At 43.1% G+C, this 8,092-nt stretch overlaps 1 long non-coding RNA gene across 1 annotated transcript in view; it reads right to left on the bottom strand.

Annotated features, from left to right (window-relative positions):
- Window positions 1-224: 224 nt before the first annotated feature.
- LOC141419612 (uncharacterized) overlaps window positions 225-8,092 on the bottom strand; it is a 62,896-nt gene continuing 55,028 nt past the window's right edge. The window contains exons 2-4 of the long non-coding RNA XR_012444245.1: window positions 3,473-3,652; window positions 954-1,060; window positions 225-518 (exon numbers count right to left, since the gene is read on the bottom strand). This is a non-coding gene — a long non-coding RNA (uncharacterized lncRNA). The remainder of the gene's footprint in view (window positions 519-953; window positions 1,061-3,472; window positions 3,653-8,092) is intronic.

Raw genomic sequence — 8,092 nt, forward strand, 5'->3', positions numbered from 1 at the left:
ATGACTTAAAAGAGTTCAAAACTGTGAATGCTTACTACTTTTGATGGTATGATATGTAGCGATTTAAAACTTTTAAAGTCATTGCATTGTTTCACACATATATATGTACACCTATATATACAGAATGTGTACATTACAAACCAATTTTAAAAATTACTTGAAAATATCAACTCAAATTTAGCCTTCATTTTTTCAGTGATGAAACTAAGGTGGTGACTATATTAAAGGGCCATCGGCAAGTGACAAGATTAAGTGAATAACCATAGTTCATTCGTTCATTTATTTCCTAATGGTTTGGAAGTTCATTCATTTGGTCATTCACATGTGAAGCTACTACTGAAAACTAAATAAAGCCACAAAGTAGCCCCTCACGTTAGGCAGTGAGGCTGGGAGTCACAAGCCCTCACAATTCACACAGATCCCGTCCGCAGAACAGTCTAATGAGAACGGCAGTCTTGGACTTGGGGATGTAACTCAGCGGTATAGTGTTTGCCGAGACCTGGATTTGACCCTCCGTACTGCAAAAACAAAGAGAAGACAAGAAAGGGAAAAAGAAGTCAATCTTATGGATCCATTCTCAAAGATTGTGTGAATTGTTCATATTGACTTGATGATTATGCTGGTATGTGAAAGAGTAATAAAAATATGCAGATTATTTAAAAATCCTTATTTTATGCTAAATACATCTGAGACAGATCCTTATTTTATGCTAAATACATCTGAGCACTCATATCCTGCTGAGTGGCCAGGATAATTTGAAAAATAAGAAATTTTAAGTTTGGTTTGAAAAATGAAGTTATGATGAAAACCCTGGTGATATTCCTTTACATGAATTATTTTAGTATGTGAATGGAAAATTTTCCCCAAAATATTATGAACTGAAAAAGTAGGGAAATCTTTTTGACAGCAAAAGGTAAAAAGAAGAAAGAAACCATGCAAGTGATTGCACTGACCTCTACCTTGCCTCTATTTCTGGAGCTTCTGCCCTTAGCTCCTTTTTTTCCCATCTCAGATGATGTCACTGATGGCCAGGCCAGTCTTGATTTGGGAAGCCACCTCCCTTTATGTAAGAAGAATACAAATATTAGGACTGTTACTCATGGAGTACTTTGTTTGCAAATTCATTTTAAATACAGTATCAAGAAATTTTTTTCCATTCCTATCACTAGTGGTCATGTCAATATAAAAAAAATTGCTCCACTATGAACGCTTAAATTCAGCTTTTTTATGATGGTGGGGTCAAATCCAAGGTCACATGCATGCCAGGCAAATGCTCTACCAGGGGAGCTACACCTTCAGATGCCAAATTCAGCTTTTATTCTACATGCGTATTTGTGAGTGGGCACAGGGTGCAAATGACCTCTCTCTTCCCTTCGATGAAAGGAAATTGGAGTCGGTAACGGGACATGGGATCTCTGGCTTCCCTGGTCCAAGATACAGTAATTAAATTCCATCCACTTCTCTTTCTCATGTGCCATTTAGGCACACTTCCAAAGAAAAGAGGAATTGATTTTATTGATAGAAGTAGTTACTAATTAGCCAATCAGTTTGCATTGATGAAATGTTAAAAAAAAGAACAATCTTCACTGTCATGCTTCTTGCTTCAGCCACGACCATTGAGCTCTATTTCCTGTCCGCTATCCTCTGACCATCAGCCTGTACACTGCAGTATGCTCAGGCCAGTGGTCTCCAAGTCAGATTGCTAAGTTGGGTTTTCCAGAAGCACACAGTGTCAATGGATCTGATGTTCCCAGTACACACAATACAGCCTGTCCAGTAGCAGAGCTGCTCAGGTTTCAACTCCATGTGATGATCACCCCTTCCAAAGAAGGAAAAGGATAGGCTGGCTGTGCCTTGTGAAGGCAGGTGTTGAATGTCAGTGCACAAGGAAGAAGGTATGGGATTCCTGGTGTCAAGTTTGTTGGCATCCCTCCCTTGAGGAAACTTCAAAACTCAGGGGCCCGTTCACCAATTCCCTGTTCCTAGTGAATCTTTCCCTCTTGTGGAGCAGCCCCAGGTCCGCATGAAACAGGTGGAATGTATATCAAGCTCTACTTCAGGCCGTTCTGTAGTTAGATATAGCTTTCTGTACGGACTGACTGTACTGGTTCAAAGCAGAGTGCTACAGGAACAAATCGGGTCACAGTTACATTTAAGTTGTAAAAAGACTAAGACAAAGGAAAGTCATCGTCTTTGTATACTGGCAAAAGACCTTGAATTTGAAGTTGGGAATCTGCTTTGATGCACAGCTTGGAATTATCAGGGATAGAAACTAGAACATATCACTCAAAACTTCTGATGTGACTTTTTAAATCTATGATGAGGATAGTAATAATTGTGAATAACATATAATTATTATGAAGCAGCAAAACCTGTAGGCGGTAAACCTCCAAACTGATCTGAGGAACCATTGTCTACAAGAGGTGGACCACCTCGTACGTGACTCTAACTGACTGCCAGGACAGTCTAACAGAAAACTCGCGGGAGCCATGCCAAGAAAAGATGGGCCACAACTCCAGCAGTCTCTGAGAATCCTAGTTCTGGTTTGTGGGGACACGCAAATTTTAGGCTCATTTCTCCTTGAAACCATTGACATCAGGTTGGAAACAAGAAGAAGAAGCCATTTTGTCTAAATCCCGTCTTATATGCTACAATTTTATCGACTCCATAACTTTGGTCAAAAAGGTGGATTGAGTGGCCCAAGATCACAGAACTAGTGAGCGTGAGGTTGAAGAGAAATTGCAGGCAGCGCATGGGGTGCTGTTACTGTGAGATGATCTTAAGAACCTTGCAGTCACACCCTGAGAGTTCAGCAGGTGAAATCCCTGCATGATTGATGGGCCTGTAGATCTGCCCCAAAGGACGGGTAGGTATGACGGGCAAACATCTGGCTCCCATTAACATCTGCAGAAGGGGAACCAGAAGCAGCGTGCAGGTCCTTCATAGAGTCTACAGAAGGGATCTGTCAAGTCAGACTTGGTCAGAAGTCCCAAATTTTGTGCAGAAGAAACGCTGTTTGGTCCTTAGACTCGGGGCACCCTTCGCATACACTGAGTCAACTCCACGACCTCTGCTTTTGGTTCCTTTGCCGTGCAGACTTTCCAACAGGCATAAGGAAACCTCCTATGGGCATGATTAAAATCACCTGTTGATATCTGATTTCTGCACCGGCCCCTTGTATATCTGGTCAACAGGAATCCTTTTCTTTTAAACAAACCAGCATTGGGCCACACATTTCGTGAAATTTTCCCCTTGAAGGCTGGAGATGAGACCCTGAACTGAGATGATTTGGTGATGGTAAAAGAACCTCGAGAGCACACACAACGGACCATCCACCTCTTTCTCTGGCATCACGAGAACTGTGGCACAGGTCGCAGTCTAGTCTCCTGCACTCCCAGGGAGCACCAGAGGTGGCGCTCTAGCACTCTTCTCCCCCATTTCTCTTGGGCAGCACCAAGTCCTCATGCCCTACCTTGCTCCTAAGCCTGGAGGTGGCTCACTTAGGGCAGGACACGCTTCTGCTTCTTAGCAAACACCCCAAGATGACAACTGTCTGCCAGCCCTTCCACCTGCTGTCCGTAAGTGACCTTCACACTCCTGAGCAGATCGTACGGGCGTGGGCCACTGGATTTTTACAAATTGAAGGCTGGAGCTTGAGAAAATAGAAAGCAAAATGAATACGAAGTCGGCAAGTGACCTTTGTGCGGGACATGTAATAGCTTGGGTCGCGAAGTAACACTTCTCAGCCTATTGGATGACCCTGTGTCACTGGGTGACATGTTGTTTCTCTGAGTAGCACCGCCGGGGAAACCTTACTTTGGACCCATTCCACCTGGACTGTGGTAAGTTGCCATTTTCTGTGAAAGATTTGCTCTCCAGTTTCCACGCTTAGCCCTGCGAGGCAACTTTCACCGAGCTGGAAAAGCCTGGCAAAGGCAGCTTTTATCATCCCTGCAGTTTCGGTTTGCTGCTATGCCTTTCGCGTGGTTAATTTGGGGCCCAAATCCAGGATTTCCTATTTGAATTCAAACTTACTCTGCAAGGTCCCAAATGTATCAGATTTATACAAATCGAAGCAAACTGTATTGGAGCCACACATATGAGCATCAATTCCACCACAAGGGACAAACTCCTTAAAAAAGAAAGAAGTTATATATACATATGAGAGAGAGAGGGAGAGAAAGCGACCCATTACTGTTTTGTTATTTTGCTACTGGCTTAAACGAACATCTTGACCTCAAAGCACTGCTTTGTGTTACTTAAGTAGACCAGTTTGGGTTTGTGAATTCGGTTTATTAATTCCAAGCATGTTATTGAGTGCCTACTATGTTCCAGAAACTTGTCCAGGCTCTGGGTGCACTGCACTGGATTAGGAACAGCTCTAGTCAGGAAAGGGCTTCTGATCTCACAGGAGGGTTTCCCGCCTCATCTCTTCTGCCATTATTCTGCTTTCAGAGAGCTCACTCGTCCAATACAATCTTTGCTTCACTCTACAACTTCCACTTACTATCTACTTGAGCTCACTTACTTTTGACATTTATTATATGCCATACATACTGTCGAGTGCACAGCTTTTGTAAAGGCACAGCTTCCTAATTTTTAGAATTAGGACCACAGTGTAAGTCAAGACACAGAAGAGAGACCGATTCCAGGACTCTGGAAGTCCCCTCGGGCCCCTTTCCTGTCTGTGCACCAGAGGAACCATTGCTTGTTCTTGTGTGTGACTTCTTATTGCCGTGAGACTTCTCCACACATTTGCAGGTACATTTGGCTCTTATGAATTTAATGAATGCGAATCATTGTCTTTGATCAAATCTGTGGTGGGCTCATAGAAAAAGTTGCATTTCTGCTTAAAAGCTGAGGATAGGCCACAGAACTGAGATAATGCTACAATGGTGAGACAACCTTGACAGGACACACACAAATGGCCATGACCTCCATGACAAAGTTCTTTATCTCCACCACAACTGTGCGCAGCCAATTGGATATTCATCTCTTAGTTCCCTCATTGTGTTGTCCACATTCTGACGTGTCTGTCTGTGTGTCATCTTCTACTCAAAGCCCTATCACATAGGCCCCTTTAGTCTATGGGAACATCTTCGTGTATGACAGAGAAACTCAAATACGATGGGGCCCAGTGGCCTTGGTTGACATTGCCAACGCCCTCACCTCTCTTTGGCATTGGCTACTCCAAGTGCCACTCATGGAACCATGCTTCTCCATGAGCCTGCTTTCCTGACCCACCCACGCCATGTCCACTCTGTTTTGTCCTTTGCTGGCATTTCATGCACAACTAGATCTTGAACTGTGAAACCACCAGACTTCAAACTTTGCCCTAGTTTTCCCTCACATTCGCATCCATACAGAATGCAGGCCTGGGTTCTAGTTTACAGGTTTAGACTGATAACTGTTAAATCTGCATCTCCAGCTGTTTCAGAACCAGGGGTGGCTCTCAAACACCCACTCTCATGATACAAAATTTTCAGATTTTTCAAAAGCAGTGACATAACATAAGTAGTTATTCCCCCTTTTCTGTGGTTTTGCCCTTTGGACTTTTAGACACTTACGGTCGACTCTAATCTGAAAGATTTAAGTGGAAAATTCTATAAAGAAGCTAATTCGTAAGTTTTAAATAATTTTTATTCCTGCGCATTGTTATGGTTGCTCAATTTATTATTGCTATCGTAAATCTTACCGTGCCTAATTTATAAACTCAACTTTATCACAGGTGTGTGTGCACGCTTGGCCCTGCACATCTATGGTTTTTTATTCACAGAATCAACCAACAGTGGATGTAAAATAATCCAAAAAGATCGCAGCTACAGTGATCATTTAGACACTTTTTTCTTCTTCTTGAGGCAGCCTAGACATATGGAAGTTTGGGACTTTTTAAGACCACGTGGTCTGACTTAGAACTCTCCGTTCCTTCTCCCTGACCTGACATCTCAGAGCCCAGAAGCTCCATTTCAATTGCAAAGCCTTTGTTAAACTAGAGTGAAGGTTCCTCCCACAAGAACTTGGGGTACCTGAGAATCAGCATAGGTGTATGATAAATCCTTCCCGATAATCCGTTTCAAAGGCCATTGAAGACAGGAAGTGACATGGATTTTCTCCCCATTTCCAAGTTAAAAATAACATAAAAACCACACAAAATAAAATTCTTCCCATGGTTTTCCCAAACACGGCACCTCCATTCCACCTGCAGAGACCCCACCTGTAATCCCTTTCCCCCTTTCCTATAAAATCCCTTTCTCTCACTACACCCACGTGTTCTGCTTGGATTCTTCCATGCCAGTGCACAAGGACCAAGATCTGCTTAGAGTCATCACTGCCTACAGCATTCTTATTTTCTAAAAACAGTCCAACAATTACTCACATAGCATTTTCTTCGTATTGGGTGTGTTAAGTAATCTAGAGATGATTTAAAGTATACAGAAGGATGTGCCATTTTGTGTGAGGGGTTTGAGGATTTGTGGATTTGGGTAACCACACGGAGGCTCTGGAACCAGTCACCCACATATGCTGAGGAAGGACTGTACAGGAAAAACTTAGAGAACTGGGCCAGGTCTAGGTTTTCAGGCATCCACTGGGGGAGGGTTGAACACATCCCCAGCAAGTAATAGCCGCCTGCTGTGTTCCAGGTGCCATGTGGCTCCTGCTTGCAGCAGATGGCAGAGGTCGTGGAGTTGACTCAGTGTATGCTAAGGGTGCCCTGAGTCTAAGGATTGTGGGTGACTGGTTCCAGAGCCTCCGTGTTGACCAAATATACAAGGGGCCAGAAGGAAACCTCAAATGGGTGTGATTAAAATCACCTGTTGATATCTGATTTCTGGTGGCTCAGCCCAGCCTTGGGTCTCCCTGATTTAGCTTTGTCCCCCTGGATGGCATTCCACCAGTGCTGCCATGGCTACAAAGACAGGATAGGCACTCAGTGAGCTCAGTCTGGTCCTTATTTAGGGAGGACAGGAAGCACTGAAGGTGGCTGAATGAGAAGCTTTGTCATGGTGGATGCTCCACTTCAAGATCCATAGTGAGGAGTGCAGGACAAATAGAGCAATGAGAGGGTGTGTGCGTTTGCATGGGGTAGAAAAAGGCAGACTGAGACCAGTGGGAAGTGAAAGGATTGCAGACATTGGGAAGGAAGAAAGGGCTGCCTACTTATGACCTTAGTTACTGATACAGAGAACAAAAATTCAGAAGCTGAGAACTCTGCATTTTGCAGGTAGGTACATATTTGAAAATGTGTGGGTTGAAGCAAAGCTGTGAAATACAAGCTTGAATCCCAATCCTTCCATGGAAGTGGAAGTGCTTTTGCACTTACTCCCAGGTTAGACACATTGATGTATGAAATAATGGTTAATTTTCAAGACTGAACTTTTTTTGTGTGAGGCTGGAGTTTGAACTCAGGGCTTCACACTTGCAAAGCAGGCACGCTACTGCTTGAGCCACACTTCCAGTCCATTTTACTCTGGTTATTTTTGCAGATCAGGGTCCTACAAACTATTCGCCCAGGCTGGGCTCCGATCACGATCCTCCTGATCTCAGTATCTCATGTAGCGAAGATTACAGGAGTGATTACAGGAGTTGCCACCAGCAACTAGCAACATTAAATGAGATTTTTTAAAAATTACCTGTTATGCAGATTTGTTTTTTAGCCAAAACATATAAATCATGTGGCTAAGGGGAAAAAAAACCAAACAAACCATGTTTACAAGATAAACCACTGGTGACAGCAGTGTGGGATGGCGGGTGGGGCTCATTGAACACTCCCTTGCTTCAAACAGCATCACCTGGATGAATCCATGCACTAGGCAGGGCTCTAGGAAAGATTTCACTTGAAAACATATTTTTCTGCTGCTAAAAATTCTTGAATCAATTAGGCTTGTTATTCCAAATATTAAATTTTAAACCTTGGAACAATGATCACATCATGTGTTTCAGTCTCCTTTGACTTGTCTATTCCTTGACATTGCTGTAATATCACTACTTTTAAAATGTTTTACTTTACTTGCTGCAATCTGTCAATCTGTCCCTTTTTTTTGATCATACTGGATTTGAACTCAGGGCCTCACACTTGTTAGGTGGGATCTTG

The sequence above is a fragment of the Castor canadensis genome, chromosome X (assembly GCF_047511655.1).
Source record: "Castor canadensis chromosome X, mCasCan1.hap1v2, whole genome shotgun sequence".
Taxonomy (NCBI): Eukaryota; Metazoa; Chordata; class Mammalia; order Rodentia; family Castoridae; genus Castor; species Castor canadensis.